Raw genomic sequence first — 20,786 nt, forward strand, 5'->3', positions numbered from 1 at the left:
TGGATGGGTCTATATGTATAGCGCGAGCGAGACATGTGTATGTGTGAACCAGGGAGATATAAAGTTTGAGAGATATTGAGGAGCCTCGATAAGGCTGAGTGGTGCGTCAGATAGCTGGGAGGGGGAAAGAGATATTCCATCCGCTCGATAATGCAGTGCATGTAACTTTGTTAGAAGTCAAACTTTGGAAACTTTGATCAGGTTTACACAAATGTTATTTATATCTTCAATACCAAAGATACATCATAAGAAACTACATCTCATGGTGAATCTAATGGTATATGTTTGTCGTTCTAGATGTAATTGTTTTTCTCCACGTACATGGTCATACTTTGTGATGTTTGACTTCTCAATAAATCAATATGCTATGGACCGAGGAGAGTGCCTAAGTCGAGAGGGATCAAGTGCATGTGAAGGAGAATGAGTAAGTGTGCAAAAAGAGTATGTGTGTGAAAGAGAAAGTGACAACAAACGATAAATTAGAGAGAGTGTGTGTTTTTTCATTTCTTAGGCGAACATATCACGCATGCATCTCCGATATAGAAAAGCGAGGCGAGGAGATACACGAAGATAGCTAGTGTGTGATTGTTTGCAACGGAGAGAGACACCCCTATAGCACATGTCCAGTAGAGGTCTGGCCAACAAGGAACAAAGGTCGAGAGGGACACATGGAGAACATGGACGCATGGGGAGGGAGAGAGGGTGTGTTTGTGATAGAGAGACCCCCTCGAGATTGTGAGGGGACTATATGGGTGGGAGATCGAGGGAGGTGCATGCGTGATAGAAAGATGCCCCGAGAGAAATCGAGATAGACCATGCACATGTTTGTGATGGAGACTAAGATTAGCTAGTCATATACATATAGGGGGGACTGCGTGTGCCTACAATTGAGTGAGAGACCATCATACTTGGCTAGCTAGGCATGAGATTGTGTGTGTGTGCGTGTGAGATGGAGAGAGAACGAGGGAGAGAGATAGAGTTTTAGATGGGCCTATCGAGTGCGAGTGAGATATGCATGTGTATGAGTGACCCAGGTAGATGGAGAGTTTGAGAGAGAGGGGGAGAGCTCCGAGACGACAGAGTGGTGCGTGAGAGAGTTACGGGCAACGAGCCAAGGAATTTGTGTGCGTACAATGAGTGCACCCAAGATATCTAGCTTGGACTAGAGAATCATACATAGTGTGCGAGAGAGACCTATAGATGGAGTATATATGCATGCGAACTAGAAAGACCCCCCCCACCCACGCACACACACAAAGAGAGAGAGATGGAGAGAAAGAGAGAGGACCAACAACGTTTGTGTGTTGGATGCGTGCGATAGAATTGAAGATTCTCGGCGAGAGAGAGAGCGAGAGAGAGAGAGAGAGAGCAGGAGTCCGGGAGAGGGGGAGGTCGTGTTTTATGCATTAAAGACTGATATACACCATGTTTCGATATAAACTTCTATTCAAATATTTAAATTGGAGAACATGTTGTCTGCAATCCACACATGAACAGATATATGCGTATATCAAACAAGTTCATTAATTTGACTTTCAACATGTTCATGGAGTACTATAATACTGTACAACATGCTATTCGATTGAGGTGTTCAATTTTGGATTTAGTTCACTATTTTGACCTGGTGAACGAGCTATTTCATTGAATCGAGATATTTCATTTTGGGTTTGATTCCCATTTTTTAGTGGGTCAACTATATGTCATATTGTAAATCGCTAGCAACGAGCATGTAAAAACACATTACTCCCGAGCATCATCTCTCCATCTAAAAAAGAAGTGGCAAGCTAATATTTCTAAATTTGATTCGAACCGACTTTTTTTAGCTTGATTCAAACCGAATTGGTAAGGTAGACGCGGATGCTCATTCTCCCAAATTTTGAACGAACCGTTAAACATCCTCTGCTCGGTGGAATTCGCCCGAGCAAATAAATGGGAGACACGAAATTACCGTCCTATGCGGGAGACACATTAATTGGCCCGTTGTGCATCGAGGGTAGGTTCGTAACTTCATCCAAGCGCGCCTTCTCCTTGGCCGAAATGACATGTGCCGAATAATTCATAAACCATGGTCGGCAAAACACGCTCTCCTCGCCCGAAATAGCTCGCGCCCACTATTTCAAAACACGCTCTCCTCGCCCGAAATCGCTCGCGCCCATATTTCAAAACACGCCCTCCTCGCCCAAAATCGCTCCCGCACACTATTTGGGGAGAAGCAAAGTTACTCTACTATCCCCGACCCTCAGTACACAGACCCAAGCCGAGAAGCCTAAAGGCAGGGGTACAACTGTAACTCCCCCTCACATTTCAGACAAATGCATCCGTAAAACATGGTTCCACTCCCCTCCCAATCCCCCCCCTCATTCATTCCTCGTGGGCGCCAAATCACCTTCTCCCCGGAAGCTCCCTTCTCCCGAGCCGTGAAACCTCAGCCCCTCCTCCATGGCACCCCCCACCGCACCAATTTCACAGCCGCCCTCCTCCCTAACGCCGGAGATGCTGTCCATTTGTCATCATGCACTGGGCAGTGTGCCTCTTACTCCGTGCTGCTAGAGCTGCCTCGACGACGGCCGCGTGAACCGTACCGAAGCCGATTCACCCCCGCGTGTTGTTCACGGTGCCGGAGCAGCTCCAACTTCGGATCCGTCTAGAGTCCTGGCGCTGCTTCCCCGTAGCCGTCGACCATCGCGACATAGCTGTTTCCCTGCCGCCGGTGGCCACCGCAACCGCACCGGTCTCACCGACTCGGCAGCTGGACCTGCCTACTTCACCATGCCGCTAGATAGGTCGCACCCTCATCTCAAATCACTTTATTTAGGAGTCAGTTGTCTGAATTTTTATTCTGGGCCAATCAATTCCCAATGGGAAGCAGCACCCCTCGAGGCGGCGGAGCTCCTAGGCTGCCGGTTGGCTGGTGTCTAACGTAAGGGTGCGGGGCCGCAAGTTCACCGCGGAAGCAGCGCTTAGATGGCTATCTTAGAGTTGCGTGGGTTCAAGGTACTGCCGCCGCCGGATCTGGATGACGGGGAGTCTTTATGGATTGGCGCCGGGGCGGCGCAACCACGGCAGTGCGGTGGGGCAGGGAGCGGGGTTTTGGCCGAGGCCACGGATGGCGGAGGCAAGCTTCTCTGTCGTTCGTCGCTGGATCTTCGGGGAAGATTCCTAACAGTGTCAGCCGGGAGGCACAAGACGGCCATCAAGCCATCTGGCGTAGATCGGACAATACCAAAATAGAATAAAATCGGGTGACCCCAATTTAGTCTCAGTCAACAGACGTGTGACCACTCTCGTACCTTGCTATTGATCTCTTAGTGTATTACTTCAGATCAAAGAGATGTGTCATTCTTAACATTATGCGTTATCTGCATCTTCAGCCACACCGTCTTCCGACTCACCGCAGCTGCTCCAACAAGGGAAGCATACACCAGAAGGGAGCTATAGTCCCCACTCAACAGTTCCCTGCATCGAATGCGCGTGCCCGACATGGACAGCCACAACAGCTGCAGGGCCATCGACAAGTCAGCACATGATGCTCACTCCTATGGATGGCGGCCAGATAGGTTGTACCCTCGTCTTACTTGTGTGCAACATTTTATGGCTTTGTTATTCATCTAAGCATGGAAAATAGATTATCACATTTCACTGTATATTCATGTTGATCTCTTACGGGTCTTGTTCAGGAGTTAACGTTGTTCCATAGTTCAGCTAAGATACTTGTTCTTTAGGTAACACTGTTCCATAGTTATCATCCATCAGCCAATGCTATCCCACAGGCTGGTGATTATAGTATTATACCACTTCTAGTATTACCTATGTTGTTCTTTAATACTTTTGTGTGCCATCTAGTTAATCTCGAGTACAAACGCTACATATTCTGTAGCTTTCATCTCTGTTCTCCCTTTAGTTTTTGAGACCTGTTGCTGCTAGTTAACCCCAGTCCTACTATTTATGTCGTCTCCTACAGGCACTCATTACATAAATCTAACTACTAGTTGTCTTCCATGCATGTCAGATATAATTGCACACACTGATATATCCACCGTCTTCTCACGCCGGTGCACGCCCCCGTGATCCATAGATTGATCTGGTCCGACCAGCTCTATTTTCCAGGTCCTGTCGTAGGTCATAGGTGTATCCCCGAGCCGCCGTTTCTCTGCCTTTATGGCGAGGTGGTGCGGGCCGGTGTTCGGCTTGAGTTGCCATTTTGTCCCGGCCACGTGGTGGTCGGTCAGGTCCGTCAGCAGCGTTACGCGCTGGTGGTATGGGCTCCAGCGCCTCATCGTCGAATTGGGGTAGCAGCTTGCGCTTCGGGTAACTCTTAGTTGGGCGTGATATGTCTTCGTCGTATCTACTTTTCCAAACACTTTTGCCCTTGTTTTGGACTCTAACTTGCATGATTTGAATGGAACTAACCCGGACTGACGCTTTTTTCAGCAGAATTGCCATGGTGTTATTTTTGTGCAGAAATAAAAGTTCTTGGAATGACCTGAAAATCAACGGAGATTATTTTTGGAATTAATAAAAAATACTGGCAAAAGAATCAAGGCCAGGGGGCCCACACCCTGTCCACGAGGGAGGGGGGGCGCCCCCTGCCTCGTGGGCCCCCTGGTGCTCCACCGACCTCAACTCCAACTCTATATATTCACGTTCGAGGAGAAAAAAATCAGAGAGAAAGATTCATCGCGTTTTACGATACGGAGCCGCCGCCAAGCCCTAAACTCTCTCGGGAGGACTGATCTGGAGTCCGTTCGGGGCTCCGGAGAGGGGAATCCGTCGCCATCGTCATCATTAACCATCCTCCATCACCAGTTTCATGATGCTCACCGCCGTGCGTGAGTAATTCCATCGTAGGCTTGCTGGACAATGATGGGTTGGATGAGATTTATCATGTAATCGAGTTAGTTTTGTTAGGGTTTGATCCCTAGTATCCACTATGTTCTTAGATTGATGTTGCTATGACTTTTCTATGCTTAATGCTTGTCACTAGGGCCCGAGTGCCATGATTTCAGATCTGAGCCTATTATGTTTTCATGAATATATATGAGTTCTTGTTCCTATCTTGCAAGTCTATAGTCACCTACTATGTGTTATGATCCGGCAACCCCGAAGTGACAATAATCGGGACCACTCCCGGTGATGACCGTAGTTTGAGGAGTTCATGTATTCACGATGTGTTAATGCTTTGGTCCGGTACTCTCTTAAAAGGAGGCCTTAATATCCCTTAGTTTCCAATAGGACCCCGCTGCCACGAGAGGGTAGGACAAAAGATGGCATGCAAGTTCTTTTCCATAAGCACGTATGATTATATTCGGAATACATGCCTACATTACATTGATGAATTGGAGCTAGTTCTGTGTCACCCTATGTTATAACTATTGCATGAGGAATCGCATCCGGCATAATTCTCCATCACCGATCCAATTCCTACGAGCTTTTCACATATTGTTCTTTGCTTAGTCACTTTACCGTTGCCACTGTTACAATCACTACAAAACTGCTACAGTTACTTTTGCCACCGTTGCCGTTACTTCCATACTACTTTGCTACTAAATACCTTGCTGCAGATATTAAGTTATCCAGGTGTGGTTGAATTGACAACTCAACTGCTAATACTTGAGAATATTCTTTGGCTCCCCTTGTGTCGAATCAATAAATTTGGGTTGAATACTCTACCCTCGAAAACTGTTGCGATCCCCTATACTTGTGGGTTATCAAGACTATTTTCTGGCGCCGTTGCCGGGGAGCATAGCTCTATTCTTTGAGTTACTTGGGATTTATATCTGCTGGTCACTATGAAGAACTTGAAAGACGAGAAAACCAAAAAATTATCCCTCAACTACGAGGGGAGGTAAGGAACTGCCATCTAGCTCTGCACTTGATTCACCTTCTGTTTTGAGTAAGCTTGCGACACCTAAACCTGCTTCTGCTATTAATTCTGATATGTCGCATGTTATTGATGATGCCACTTCTGCTATGCATGATACTTATGATGAAACTACTTCTATGCTTGATACTACTGTGCCACTTGGTGAATTTCTTGATGAACAACTGGCTAGGACTAGAGAGAATGAAATTATTGAAACTGGTAATATTGATGAAAGTGATGATGAAGATTCTCCCCCTAGATATGAATTGCCTGTTGTGCCTGAGGGTTATGTTATGGATGAAGAAACTGCTAGAGACTTTCTTGCTTGCAATGATAGAAGTGATCTTAAGAAATTATTAGCTAAGCTGAAAGAAAAATCTCTGAATGCTAGAATGAAATATGATCCTGCTTATGCTACTTCACCATCTTTGTTACTGATAAGGATTATGATTTCTCTGTTGATACTGAGATAATTACTTTGGTTGAATCTGATCCTTTCTATGGCTATGAATCTGAAACTGTTGTGGCACATCTTACTAAATTAAATGATATAGCTACCCTGTTCACTAATGATGAGAAAACTCGCTACTATTATATCCTTAAAATATTTCCGTTATCATTAAAGGGTGATGCTAAGATATGGTTTAATTCTCTTGATCCTGGTTGCGTGCGTAGTCCCCAGGATATGATTTATTACTTCTCTGCTAAATATTTCCCTGCTCATAAGAAACAAGCTGCCTTAAGGGAAATATATAATTTTGTGCAAATTGAAGAAGAGAGTCTCCCACAAGCTTGGGGGAGGCTTCTCCAATTACTTAATGCTTTGCCTGATCATCCTCTCAAGAAAAATGAAATACTTGATATCTTTTATAATGGACTAACCGATGCTTCCAGAGACCACCTGGATAGTTGCGCTGGTTGTGTTTTCAGGGAAAGAACTGCTGATCAAGCTGAAATTCTATTGAATAATATGTTGACTAATGAAAATAATTGGACACTTTCTGAACCAACTCCTAAGACAACTCCAAATAAAAGGGGTATTCTATTTCTCAGTCCTGAAGATATGCAAGAGGCAAACAAATCCATGAAAGAGAAGGGTATTAAAGCTGAAGATGTTAAGAATTTACCTCCTATTATAGAAATACATGGTCTTAATTCATCACCTATTGAAGAAATACATGGTCTTGATAACCCGACACAGGTAGTAAAGGTAAATACTCTCTATATATATGATGAAGCTGAAATCCCTCCTACTAAGTTTGCTAGCCAATGTTTGGATGAGTTCGATAACTTTATGGTTAAGCAAGAAAATTTCAATGCTTATTTTGGTAGAGAATTAAAACGCAATGCTTATATGATTGAACACTTGGGTGATTATATGTCTAGAGTTAAAGGTGAACTTAAATCATTAGTAAACATGCTTCTATGGTTACCACTCAAGTAGAACAAGTACTTAAAGCTCAGAATGATTTGCTCAATGAATTGAATAGTAAGAATAATGACTTTGCTGTTAGAGTTGCAACTAGAGGAGGTAAAGTGACTCAGGAACCTTTGTATCCTGAGGGCCACCCTAAGAGAATTGAGCAGATTCTCAAAGAAACAATGTTGATGCACCTAGTCCTTCTAAAAGGAAGAAAAAGAAAAATGATAGGACTTTGCATGCTTCTAGTGAACCTGTTGTTGACACACCTGAGAATCCCAATGATATTTCTATCTCTGATGCTGAAACACAATCTGGAAATGAACATGAACCTAGTGATAATGTTAATAATGATGTTCGTACTGATGCTCAACCTACTAATGACAATGATGTAGAGATTGAACATGTTGTTGATCTTGATAACCCACAATCAAATAATCAACGTTATGATAAGAGAGACTTCGTTGCTAGGAAGCACGGTAAAGAAAGAGAACCATGGGTTCAGAAACCTATGACTTTTCCTCCTAAACCATCCAAGAAAAAGGATGATGAGGATTTTGAGCTCTTTGCTGAAATGATTAGACCTATCTTCTTGCGTATGCATTCGACTGATATGCTTAAAATGAATCCTTACGCTAAGTATATGAAAGATATTGTTACTAATAAGAGAAAGATATCGGAAGCTGAAATTTCCACCATGCTCGCTAATTATACTTTTAAGGATGGAATACCAAAGAAACTTGGAGATACAGGAGTACCAACTATACCATGCTCCATTAAAAGAAACTATGTTAGAACTGCTTTATGTGATCTTGGAGCCGGTATTAGTGTTATGCCTCTCTCTTTATATCGTAGACTTGATTTGAATAAGTTGACACCTACTGAAATATCTTTGCAAATGGCTGATAAATCAACTGCTATACCTGTCGGTATTTGTGAGGATGTGCCTGTTGTAGTTGCAAACGTTACTATTTTAACGGACTTTGTTATTCTTGATATTCCCGAGGACGATAGTATGTCTATTATTCTTGGAAGACCCTTTTTGAATATCGCAGGGGCTGTTATTGATTGCAACAAAGGCAATGTCACTTTTCATGTTAATGGTAATGAGCATACGGTACACTTTCCGAGGAAACAACCTCAAGTTCATAGTATAAACTCTATTGGAAAAATTCCATCGATTATTTTTGGAGGTTTTGAATTTCCTCTTCCTACTGTCAAGAAGAAATATGATATTCTTATTATTGGGGATGTGCATATCCCCGTTGAGGTGACATAGTGTTATTCGAAATTTCTCCGGTTCCATGTTATTCGGAATGAGTTTGTTAACAAGACTTGATCAACCTTGTTAGTGCATTCTTTTTTATGAGCATGAGATGGATGAAGTTAGAAAGCACAACCTTCTGTACCCTCCTTTTACTTTCTGTTATTTAGATTTAATAAAGCAAAAATAGTATTTTCTGTCTATTTTCTGAATTATCCGTGCAATAAAAAAATACCCCAAAAATAGAAGTTCTCCAAATGCCCCGAAAATGAAATATGATTTTTTTTCTGGAATATTTGAGCATATCTAGCACTGAGAACATATCAGGGGGAGCTGGCACCTGGCCACGAGGGTCCAGGGCGCCCCCCCTGGGCGCGCCTCCCTGCCTCGTGGGCCCATGGTGGCTCCCCTCCACTTATTCCAGCAACCACACACTCCTTCTTCCTCCCAAAAAAATCACCAACCAGCTCAAGCACGAGTTCTAGCTCATTTTACTGCAATTTTCGATCTCCTAGCTCAAAGCTCTACTCACAAAACTGCTTTGGGGGATTGTTCTTCGGTATGTGACTCCTCCAATGGTCCAATTAGTTTTTATTCTAGTGATTTATTCATTGAAAACTTTTGCTGCTTAGGTGACCCTGTTCTTGAGCTTGCATGCCAAATTTATATGGTCCCAAGTAATTCTAATGCATGATGTAGTCTCTAGGCACTTGTAGGAGTAGTTGCTAACAATTTTGTTGAGTTTGCTTCACTTTTATTTGAAATTACTAAAAAATTCAGAAATTTTCAGAAAATGAGGAAGAGATTTTTGAGGGGCTCTTGGAGCCGAAGCTCGAAGGATAAGCAAGATGAAGAAGACAAGAGGCCTAAATATAATCTCCCTTGCACCACGGAGGTTCGGCCATGTGAATGGCCTTGTGATGATTTCTTGAGAGCATCCAGGATTTATGATGATTTTTATGAGTTGGCTGAGAATGCAGGCCTCACCGACTTCCTCCATGACCAACGCGAACAGTATCTCCTACTCACTAATATTTTTGTGCAAAATTTTCATTTCCATGCTAGGAGGTCACCACCTTCGGTGGATTTCTATTTATATGATGAGTATAAGGAGATGCCCCTCTATGAATTTTGTGAGGTTTGCAAGTTGCCCTTTTCGGGCAGCGTAGAGGAACCACATCGTAATGATGTGGTGGGGTTTATTGATGCAATTGCTGTAGGGGTAACTAGGAAGGTTTTTGATGCAAGAATTACTAGCATACATTTTCCTGTCCTACGTTAATTTGCAATATTTGCTAGTAGATGCTTGATTGGTCGCGGAAACTGTGGCAACCTAAGTGCCCCTGATATTGTTCTTTTGTGCCATGCCCTGTTTCGTGATGACACATTTAGTATGGGCGCTATTGTTGCAAAGCGGTTAAATCTTAACCGTACTAAGGGCCCCATCTTGGGAGGCATCTTCGCCTCGCGCCTCGCTGCATACTTTAACATACCTATTAGGCATTATGAGAAAGAAGAAAAGTTGTTGCCTCCTATTTTTCTAGACTACAAGAGTATGGTTGCACATGATTTCATTGTTAAGAACAAGACAAAGGAGGTTAACTATAGTCTGATATTTGATAAAAATCACCCTGAGACTATTACTTTGCCTGCTCCTTCCTTGTTTGACTTATCTGCAGGAAAGTACCTTGTTCCGCTGGAGGCCATTCACGCTTACCAAAACCCCACACCAGCTACAGAGCCAGAACCGAAACCACAATTTGATCCTTCACGACAGTCTGTTTACCAGTAGTATTCAGAGGAGATTGCCAACCAGTGGCAACCCAAGGCTCCTTCTCAGTACGACCCCAACTACAACTTTGATCCATGGGCATAAACCAACTTAGGCCAAAAGCCTAAGCTTGGGGGAGTACGTATTTCTCACCGACATTACATTCATATTCACACACTCATGCTAGTTGTCGGTGCTCATACTTTTTCATTGTACTATCCATGCTAGTTTATTTTCTTTTTCTCGCTTTCTTCTTGTGTGTTTGTTAAACCTTAAGAAAAAAAATAGTTGTAGCTCTTAGCTAGTTTACTTTCCTTGCTTGTAGTAGTAATAATTAAAAGAAAACCCAAAAAGATTTCTCGTTCATCTTTTTACTTGTTGGGAGCTTTCCCGTGTAAATAGTTTTATTTCTTTTCTTTTCCTTGGGGGTCGAGAGGAGAAGACCATAATGAAAATGTTGAAGTGGCTCTTATATGCATTATTGTTGATTTAACCAAGAGCCCATATTGCCTTGTCTTCTCCTGTTTACTGAATGCCTGCAGATTCCAGCTTAGTTCAATGCACGTGCACTATTATTATTATTCACATCATTCAGTCGTGCAAGTGAAAGGCAATAATGACGATATATGATGGACTGATTGAGATAAGGAAAGCTGGTATGAACCCGACCTCTCTTGTTTTTGTAAATATGATTAGTTCATCGTTCCTGATTCAGCATATTATGAATAAACATGTTTGCAATGACAATTAGAGATTATAGTTGCTTATGACATGCTTAATTAGCTAGGAGTTTATAATGGTTTACCTTGCGTGCCAACATGCTATTAAAATGGTTGTGATGTGGTATGATAGGGTGGTATCCTCCTTTGAATGATTCAAGTGACTTGACTTGGCACATGTTCACACATGTAGTTGAAACAAAATCAACATAGCCTTCACGATATTTATGTTCATGGTGGATTATATCCTACTCATGCTTGCACTCAATGTTTATTAATTTTAATGCATGTTCATGACTGTTGTCGCTCTCTAGTTGGTCGCTTCCCAGTCTTTTTCTAGCCTTCACTTGTACTAAGTGGGAATACTGCCTGTGCATCCAATCCCTTAAACCCCAAAGTTATTCCATATGAGTCCACTATACCTTCCTATATGCGGTATCTACCTGCCGTTCCAAGTAAATTTGTATGTGCCAAACTCTAAACCTTCAAATGAAATTCTGTTTTGCATGCTCGAATAGCTCATGTATCAACTAGGATTGTCTGTATCTTCCATGCTAGGCGGGTTATTCTCAAGAGGAGTGGACTCCTCTCCTCACTCATGAGAAAATGGCTGGTCACCGGGATGCCCAGTCCCATGCTTTATGCAAATCAAATCAAAATAATTGCAAACAAAACTCCCCCGGGACTCTTGTTAGTTGGAGGCACTCGTTTTTTCGAGCAAGCCATGGATTGATGCTTGTTGGTGGAGGGGGAGTATGAACTTTACCATTCTGTTTGGGAACCGCCTATAATGTGAGTAGCATGGAAGATATCGAGATCTCTCGGTTGTTATGTTGACAATGAAAGTATGCCGCTCAAAATATTATTCATCTCTATTTCAAAAATCGAGCTCTGGCACCTCTACTAATCCCTGCTTCCCTCTGCGAAGGGCCTATCTATTTACTTTTATGTTAAGTCATCACCCTCTTATTAAAAAGCACCAGCTGGAGAGCACCGCTGTCATTTGCATGCATTACTATTAATTTATATTGGGTATGACTATGACTGGATCTCTTTTACCATGAATTACAATGTTTAGTCAGTCCTTGATCTTTAAAGGTGCTCTGCATTTATGTTTTGCGGTCTCATAAAGGGCTAGCGAGATACCATCTTGTTATATCATATCATGATTGTTTTGAGAAAGTGTTGTCATCCGAGATTTATTATTATTGCTCGCTGGTTGATTATGCCATTGACATGAGTAAACATGAGACCTAAATGTTATTGTGAATATGGTTAGTTCATAATCTTTGCTGAAAACTTGAATGCTGGCTTTACATATTTACAACAACAAGAGCAAACAGAGTTTGTAAAAGTTTTTCTTTATCACTTTCAGTTTATCAACTGAATTGCTTGAGGACAAGCAAAGGTTTAAGCTTGGGGGAGTTGATACGTCTCCGTCGTATCTACTTTTCCAAACACTTTTGCCGTTGTTTTGGACTCTAACTTGCATGATTTGAATGGAACTAACCCGGACTGACGTTGTTTTCAGCAGAATTGCCATGGTGTTATTTTTGTGCAGAAATAAAAGTTCTCGGAATGACCTGAAAATCAACAGAGATTATTTTTGGAATTAATAAAAAAAACTCGTGAAAGAATCAAGGGCAGGGGGCCCACACCCTGTCCACGAGGGTGGGGGCGCGCCTACCCCCTGCCTCGTGGGCCCCCTGGTGCTCCACCGACCTCAACTCCAACTCTATATATTCACGTTCGAGGGGGAATCAGAGAGAAAGATTCATCGCGTTTTATGATACGGAGCCGCCGCCAAGCCCTAAACTCTCTTGGGAGGGCTGATCTGGAGTCCGTTCGGGGCTTCAGAGAGGGGAATCTGTCGCCATCGTCATCATCAACCATCCTCCATCACCAATTTCATGATGCTCACCACCGTGCATGAGTAATTCCATCGTAGGCTTGCTGGACGGTGATGGGTTGGATGAGATTTATCATGTAATCGAGTTAGTTTTGTTAGGGTTTGATCCCTAGTATCCACTATGTTCTTAGATTGATGTTGCTATGACTTTGCTATGCTTAATGCTTGTCACTAGGGCCCGAGTGCCATGATTTTAGATCTGAACCTATTATGTTTTCATGAATATATGTGAGTTCTTGATCCTATCTTGCAAGTCTATAGTCACCTACTATGTGTTATGATCCGGCAACCCCGAAGTGACAATAATCGGGACCACTCCCGGTGATGACCGTAGTTTGAGGAGTTCATGTATTCACTATGTGTTAATGCTTTGGTCCGGTACTCTATTAAAAGGAGGCCTTAATATCCCTTAGTTTCCAATAGGACCCCGCTGCCACGGGAGGGTAGGACAAAAGATGTCATGCAAGTTCTTTTCCATAAGCACATATGATTATATTCGTAATACATGCCTACATTACATTGATGAAATGGAGCTAGTTCTGTGTCACCCTATGTTATAATTATTGCATGAGGAATCGCATCCGGCATAATTCTCCATCACCGATCATAGCCTACGAGTTTTTCACATATTGTTCTTTGCTTAGTTACTTAACCGTTGCCACTGTAACAATCACTACAAAACCGCTACTGTTACTTTTGCCACCGTTACCCATACTACTTTGCTAATAAATACCTTGCTGTAGATATTAAGTTATCCAGGTGTGGTTGAATTGACAACTCAACTGCTAATACTTGAGAATATTCTTTGGCTCCCCTTGTGTCGAATCAATAAATTTGGGTTGAATACTCTACCCACGAAAACTGTTGCGATCCCCTATACTTGTGGGTTATCAGGGCGTTCGAGGCCGTATTCCTCGGCTGCCAGGACATTAGTCCATCTGTCATTAAGCAGATCTTGATCAGCTTGAAGCTGCTGCTGCTTCTTTTTAAAGCTTCCTGCAGTGGCTATTAGCCGGCGCTTAAAGTGCTCTTGTTCAAGGGGTTCCTCTGGCATGATGAAATCTTCATCGCCGAGGCTCACGTCGTCCTCGGAGAGTGGTAGATAGTTGCTATACTTCGAGTCCTCGTTCCCTGCTGGCTCGTCAGGGTCAATTTGCCCGTCCTCCCAATCATCCTGTTCGGATGTTGGTTTGATGGGGGTTTCTTGGTCTTCGGCGTTCTCCGGAGTATTATTGTCTCCGGTGCCGGTATTACTATCTTCTCCACGACGCAATTTAGAGCGGCGTCGTTGACACCGATGCTTTGGTGGAATCTCAGGAGGTTCGTCCTCGACTGGATCCTTCTCATCATCATCGTCGCCTTCTTTAGGTGTGTCTACCATATACACGTCATATGAGGAAGTGGTCGTCCAGCGTCCGGTGATCGGTGGGTTTTGGGCCTGCTCCTCTCCGGCATCGTCGTCCATACCTTCGATGTCTTTAGAGGCGTAATCGAGCATGTCGGTTAAATCCTCGACAATGGCTATGAAGTGGGTGGTGGGTGGGAAGTAAAATTTCCTTCTTTCAGCCCCTAGTCCGGGCTGGGCGCAATTCAGAAGAGATTCCTCTTTGATGGCGAGGGGTCGCATTAAGTCCAAAGCCTCGTTTAAAAGCGAGGTTTGGACGGGGAAACGAGAGTCCGTGGAGTTGGCGGGACAGAAGTTCCCTGGTCGAGCTCAGATGACACGGACTTCGAGGGTTCGGAGCTAGTGTCCGTAGAAGAGTCCGGCTTTATGATGATGGAGGGAGCCTGACGTAACTCCGGGTCTGTCGGTGATGCTATCCCCTCCGGTTCTCCAGTATCGAGCTCTATAGCTGCAGAGAGTCCGGCGGGCTCTAAACTCCCGTCTTCGGACTTGGTGACGTGCTCCGGATCTAAGGCCAGAGCGGTGGTTGGGGCCGCGAACCCTTGGAAGATCAAGTCTCCTCGGATATCAGCAACATAGTTTAGATTTCCAAAACTGATCTGATGACCGGGGGCGTAGCTGTCGATCTGCTCTAGGTGGCCAACTGAGTTGGCCCGCAGTGCGAAGCCGCCGAATACAAAAATTTGGACGGGGAGAAAAATCTCCTTCACGACAGCATTATTGTAGATGATCGATGGAGCCATCGAGCCTTTCGACGAAGGCATAGTGGAACTCTCAATGAAAGCACCAATGTCAGTGTCAAAACCGGCAGATCTTGGGTAGGGGGTCCCGAACTGTGGGTCTTAAGGATCGAAGGTAACAGGAGACAAGGACCCGATGTTTACCCAGGTTCGGGCCCTCTCGATGGAGGTAATACACTACTTCCTGCTTGATTGACTTTGATGAGTATAGGGGTTACAAGAGTTGATCTACCTCGAGATCGTAATGGCTAAGCCCTAGATGTCTAGCCCGTATGGTTGTGATTATGACCACCTCTACGGACTAAACCCTCCGGTTTATATAGACACCAGAGGGGCCTAGGTGTGACGCCCCAAGAACGACGCTCTAGAAGTCTTCCAGCTATTTTGTTGTCGCCGTGTGTTTCATTTATTTATTTGTTGTATTTCACCATGTCATCATGAGCATTGCATCCGCATGTTTTCATAAAACTTGCATCTGCTCGTAGTTGCCGCTTCTTGTCTCTGTTGACCTCCTCTCAGGTCAACCGGACCGCTCTCTTCTCTCTCCTCTCTAAACCCATCAAAACCCGTTGTCTTCGTTGACCTTTGGTGAGACCCCTTTATCTTTGTCGACCTCTCTCAGACCCCCTCGCGTGCGCGTCCGAAAACTTCCCCGAACACGATCCGGGCTGTCGTTACCGATGGTTCCGGATCATCTTCAAACATCCCTAAGATATCTTCGTTTTATTTATTGGACTCCCTAGCCTATTTATTTCGGGCCGTCCGATTACGATTGGAGGGACCGATCAGCCCCAAACCTAGCCAACTTGCTATAAATAGACCCCTAACCCTAAATTTTAGGAGCAATGTCCCATCCCTCCCATCGCCGCCGCCAGCCAACTACCCACTCCTCTTCCACCTCGGGATCTTCCCAAATCCATATCGTAGCCAGCCGACCAGCCTCCACCTCTCTCGGAATCACCAAGCAGCCAACCAAATCCATCCCCTCGATGTCAGCCGCCACCCAAGCCCATCGATCCAACCCTCCTCGCTCTCCTCGTCGACCAGGGAGATGAGCCCCTCCTCTCCCGCTCCTCCCGCGCACCACCTCGACCCCTTGAGCTCACCTACAAGCTCATGCCCGAACCTAGCGCCGGCCTCCCGCGCTCGACCTCATCCCCAACCTCGCAAGCCTCCTCGATCCTCTCTCGAGCAGGTGCTCGCCCGGAGCCCCGCGTCCCCGCCTCCGTCCGGACATCCACGTCACCGGTGCACCCAGCAGATGAGCGCCGTCCCTGCTGCTTTTCCTTCTTCCTTTCATTCTCCCGTCGCATCACCTCTCTCTTCCTCTAAGCTCTTTGTTGTTTATACTCCAGGGAGACCACCATGGCCTCGAAGATCCATGCGCTGCTGCCCGTGTCATCGAACGCCGCTGCCTCCTCTGCTTCGGGCCATGCCCAGCCCCGCGTCGACTTCCCCTGCACAGCCGCCGTCCTTCGTCAAGTCCTGCCAGTGCCATGCCCCGCGACCCCTCCTGCTGCTACCGCTGCTCTGCTCTGTCGAAGATGACGAGCACCCGCCCGAGCCAGCAGCGCCGTTGACCGCGCGCGTGGGCCGCATCCCGCGCCAAGTCCCTCCTCGCGCCGCTCCCCGTCTTCCTCCTCGTCGCGCCGATCCAGGAGGACCGAGCTCGCCCAGCCTCCCGCTCGCGTTGACCGCGTCAACCAGCGGCTCGTCCTGCGCCTCTGCTCGCTGCGTTGACCCGATCCGGCTCCTCGTGCCCGCGCCTGGGCCGCGTCTTGCATCCGCGCTGCGCCAAGGCCCAGCCTGCGTCCAGCCTCCCCTCCGAGCCGGCCCATGGGTGAGCTCCCCACAGCCCCTCCTCTCTGTTCAGCCCAGCAGTGCACCAGTTTCAGCCCAGTGCATGTTTTTTCCTGTCCGTGAATTTGCTAATTATCCAGAAAACTGCATATTTACAGATTACCCCTCCATGTTCATGCATATAATAACTAATAAACCGTGCATTGGATTAAAATGAATTATATATGTAAAATGCTTAGAATTTCATCTAGTTTCAGATTTTCCAACTCTCATCCATGTTTAAAATGTTTAAAATTGTTGCTTGTTTAATTTTGCATAAACTCCATGTTAAAATGATTTATTTCATAACTAATTAACCGTAGCTTTGAATTTAATAAATTTATATGTAAATGGGGTGGAATAATGCATAGATTAACTTGGTGCACTTTGTTTTACTGTTTAACAACATTAAAATATGGTTTAGGGCAGAACAGTAGTAAATTCAAAATATGCACATGGGGATTTTCCGGAATTGTTGTTTGTTGTTTCGGCCTCATTTAAACTTTCCTAGATAGTAGTTTACTTATGCTTCACCTCTTGCCATGTTAAGAACATTTAAACTTGTTGGGTGCTTAGACGAGATCAAACTAAATAATCTAATGTGGTGTTTCGTCAATATGCAACATCCACTTAACTTGTAGTATTGTTTGTTGCACTTTGCCATGCTTTGCCATGCTTTTAAACCGGACATGCATCATACTTGTTTGTGCATCATGCCATGTTTATGCTTGTGGGTTTACCATGTTGTTTGCTTCTTTCCGGTTTACTTCTCTCGTTAGCCTCGGTTTCGTTCTAGAGTTGTGAGGATTCGTTCAACTACGTTGGTTCGTCTACTTCTTGGACTCGTTCTTCTTCCTTGCGGGATCTCAGGCAAGATGATCATTACCCCCGATATCACTTCTATCTTTGCTTGCTAGTTGTTCGTTCTATCGCTATGTCGCGCTACCTACCACCTTGTTTATCAAGCCTCCCATATTGCCATGTCAAGTCTCTAACCCACCTTCCTAGCAAACCATTGTTTGGCTATGTTACCGCTTTTGCTCAGCCCCTCTTATAGCGTTGCTAGTTGCAGGTGTAGTGCAGGTCGTTCCATGTTGGAACATGGATATGTTAGGATATCACAATATTATCTTATGTTTAATTAATGCACCTATATACTTGGCAAAGGGTGGAAGGCTTGGCCTTTTGCTCGGTGTTTTGTTCTACTATTGCCGCCTTAGTTTCCGTCATACCGGTGTTATGTTCCTTGATTTTGCGTTCCTTACGCGGTTGGGGTTATGGGACCCCCTTGACAGTTCGCTTTGAATAAAAATCTTCCAGCAAGGCCCAACATTGGTTTTCCCATTTGCCTAATAACAACTAAAATTTGCATAGGGAGTAATTAACCCGAGGATACTTAATCAACCCCCCCCCTGGGCCAGTGCTCCTCTGAGTGTTGGTCCAACCCGGGCAGACTGCGGGGCCACCACGGGGGAACTCGAGGTCTGGTTTTACTCGTAGGCTGACCTATCTAGTGTGCCCTGAGAACGAGATACGCGCGGCTCCTATCGGGATTTGTCGGCACATTCGGGCGGTCTTGCTAGTTTTGTTTTACCATTGTCTAAATGTCTTGTAACCGGGATTCCGAGTCTGATCGGGTTGTTCCGGGAGAAGGAATATCCTTCGTTGATCGTGAGAGCTTGTGATGGGCTAAGTTGGGACACCCCTACAGGGTTTAATCTTTCGAGAGTCGTGTCCGCGGTTATGTGGCAGATGGGAATTTGTTAATATCCGGTTGTAGAGAACTTGACACTTGACTTAATTAAAATGCGCGAACTGCGTGTGTAACCGTGATGGTCTCTTTTCGACGAGGTTCGGGAAGTGAACACGGTTGGGTTATGAATGATCGTAAGTAGTTCAGGATCACGTCTTGATCACTTCTAGCTCTACGCCTGTTGCGTAGTTTCTCATCTTACTCTTTGATAGGTCCATTTTGCATCATGCTTTTATATCGATATTTATTGCATTATGGGCTGTTATTACACATTATGTCACAATACTTATGCCTATTCTCTCTTATTTTACAAGGTTTACACGAAGAGGGAGAATGCCGACAGTTGGAATTCTGGGCTGGAAAAGGAGCAAATATTAGAGACCTATTCTGCACAACTCCAAAAGTGTTGAAACTCCACGGAAGTTAGTTTTGGAATATATAAAAAATATTAGGCGAAGAAAGCACCAGAGGGGGGCCACCCACCATCCATGAGGGTGGAGGGCGCGCCCCCTGCCTCATGGGCCCGCTGGCAGGCCTCCGGTGCCCATCTTTTGCTATATGAAGTCTTTCGCCCTGGAAAAAATCAGAAGGAAGCTTTCAGGACGAAGCGCCGCCATCTCGAGGCGGAACCTGGAGAAACCAATCTAGGGCTCCGGTCGAGCTGTTCTGCCGAGGAAACATCCCTCCAGGAGGGGGAAATCATCACCATCGTCATCACCATCGATCCTCTCATCGGGAGGGGGTCAATCTCCATCAACATCTTCACCAGCACCATCTCATCTCAAACCCTAGTTCATCTCTTGTATTCAATCTTTGTCTCAAAACCTCAGATTGGTACCAGTGGGTTGCTAGTAGTGTTGATTACTCCTTCTAGTTGATGCTAGTTGGTTTATTTGGTGGAGGATCATATGTTCAGATCTTTTATGCATATTAACACCCCTCTGATTATGAACATGAATATGATTTGTGAGTAGTTACGTTTGTTCCTAAGGACATGGGAGAAGTCTTGCTATAAGTAGTCATGTGAATTTGGTATTCGTTCGATATTTTGATGAGATGTATGTTGTTTTTCCTCTAGTGGTCTTATGTGAACGTCGACTACATGACACTTCACCATTATTTGGGCCTAGAGGAAGGCATTGGGAAGTAATAAGTAGATGATGGGTTGCTAGAGTGACAGAATCTTAAACCCTGGTTTATGCGTTGCTTCGTAAGGGGCTGATTTGGATCCATATGTTTCATGCTATGGTTAGGTTTACCTTAATACTTCTTTTGTAGTTGCGGATGCTTGCAAGAGGGGTTAATCATAAGTGGGATGCTTGTCCAAGGAAGGGTAGTACCCAAGCACCGGTCCACCCACATATCAAATTATCAAAGCAACGAACGCGAATCATATGAGCATGATGAAAACTAGCTTGACGATAATTCCCATGTGTCCTCGGGAGCGTTTTCCTTTATATAAGAGTTTGTCCAGACTTGTCCTTTGCTACAAAAAGGATTGGGCCACCTTGCTGCACTTTGTTTACTTTTGTTACTTGTTACCCATTGCAAATTATCTTATCACAAAACTATCTGTTACCAGTAATTTTAGTTTTGCAGAGAATACCTTACTGAAAACCGCTTGTCATTTCCTTCTGCTCCTCGTTGGGTTCGACACTCTTACTTATCGAAAGGACTACGATCGATCCCCTATACTTGTGGGTCATCAAGACTCTTTTCTGGCGTCGTTGCCGGGGAGTGAAGTGCCTTTGGTAAGTGGAATTTGGTAAGGAAAAATTTATATAATGTGCTGAAATTTATTGTCACTTGTTACTATGGAATGTAATCCTTTGAGGGGCTTGTTCGGGCTATCTTCACCCCGACCAGTAGAGCAAAGAGTTTCTCCTCAACCTACTGAACCTACTGAAAATGTTTACTTTGAAATTCCTTCGGGTATGATAGAGAAACTGCTAGCTAATCCTTTTACAGGAGATGGAACATTACATCCCGATTTGCACCTAATCTACATGGATGAAGTTTGTGGATTATTTAAGCTTGCAGGTATGCCCGAGGATGTTATCAAGAAGAAGGTCTTCCCTTTATCTTTGAAGGGAAAGGCATTGA

General features: G+C 44.7%; 1 long non-coding RNA gene across 1 annotated transcript; it reads left to right on the top strand.

Annotated features, from left to right (window-relative positions):
* The first annotated feature begins 15,926 nt into the window (after nt 1-15,926).
* LOC120966301 (uncharacterized) lies at nt 15,927-19,656 on the top strand. The gene is made up of 3 exons (XR_012187431.1): nt 15,927-16,931; nt 17,710-17,800; nt 18,998-19,656. It is a non-coding gene; the product is annotated as an uncharacterized lncRNA (long non-coding RNA).
* The last annotated feature ends 1,130 nt before the right edge of the window (nt 19,657-20,786 follow it).

The sequence above is a fragment of the Aegilops tauschii genome, chromosome 6, assembly GCF_002575655.3.
Source record: "Aegilops tauschii subsp. strangulata cultivar AL8/78 chromosome 6, Aet v6.0, whole genome shotgun sequence".
Taxonomy (NCBI): domain Eukaryota; kingdom Viridiplantae; phylum Streptophyta; class Magnoliopsida; order Poales; family Poaceae; genus Aegilops; species Aegilops tauschii.